The sequence below is a fragment of the Leptosomus discolor genome, chromosome 13, assembly GCF_034619465.1.
Source record: "Leptosomus discolor isolate bLepDis1 chromosome 13, bLepDis1.hap2, whole genome shotgun sequence".
Taxonomy (NCBI): domain Eukaryota; kingdom Metazoa; phylum Chordata; class Aves; order Leptosomiformes; family Leptosomidae; genus Leptosomus; species Leptosomus discolor.
The window spans coordinates 4,890,596-4,891,149 of record NC_141403.1 but is presented as its reverse complement, the minus strand read 5'-3'; the positions used below and the strand labels follow the sequence as shown (position 1 = coordinate 4,891,149).

The following is a 554-nucleotide window of genomic DNA, read 5'->3' as shown; positions in this document are numbered from 1 at the left end:
CTAATAGGCATTATGTTCCTTTCAAGAGACAGCAGAGAACAATGCAGCTGCAGTCACTCAGGGGGCATCTTCTGGAAGGAGGAGGAAATTGTGCTTTTCAAAGAGCAGTTGAGCAACTTTTCAGGGAAAAAGTTTCTGGAGTGCAGAGCAAGTCAGACAGAGTGGAGACACACACAAGGAGGAGGAGCCTGCAGCACAAGCAGAGACAGGACAGCTCTGAGAGGCAGAGGAGATACACAAACAAGGGCCCAAGCTGATGTAAATACTATAAATACACCCCAGGATGCTGAGAGGGGATTGTAAAGACTTCCTTACAGTGCAGGAAGCCACTGAAAATTGTGAGCTGAGAAAAAAAGACCAGATCGTAAGGACACATTGAGTAATGGAGGAGAAGGCAGAAATGGGTTAAAAGCCTTTCATTTCCATTGTCTCCAAGTTTCTTTTTTAAAAATTCAGTGTTCTAGCTTATCTTCTAATGAAATCATGTTCTCTTTGGCAGCATACATAGGAAAACTTGAATGATACAGAGAAGGTTAGCATGGCATCTGCACAAG

General features: G+C 43.5%; 1 non-coding gene across 1 annotated transcript; it reads left to right on the top strand.

The window, feature by feature from the left end:
• Positions 1 to 483: 483 nt before the first annotated feature.
• Positions 484 to 554, top strand: LOC147414534 (U6 spliceosomal RNA). The gene has a single exon (XR_015183870.1). It is a non-coding gene; the product is annotated as a U6 spliceosomal RNA (small nuclear RNA).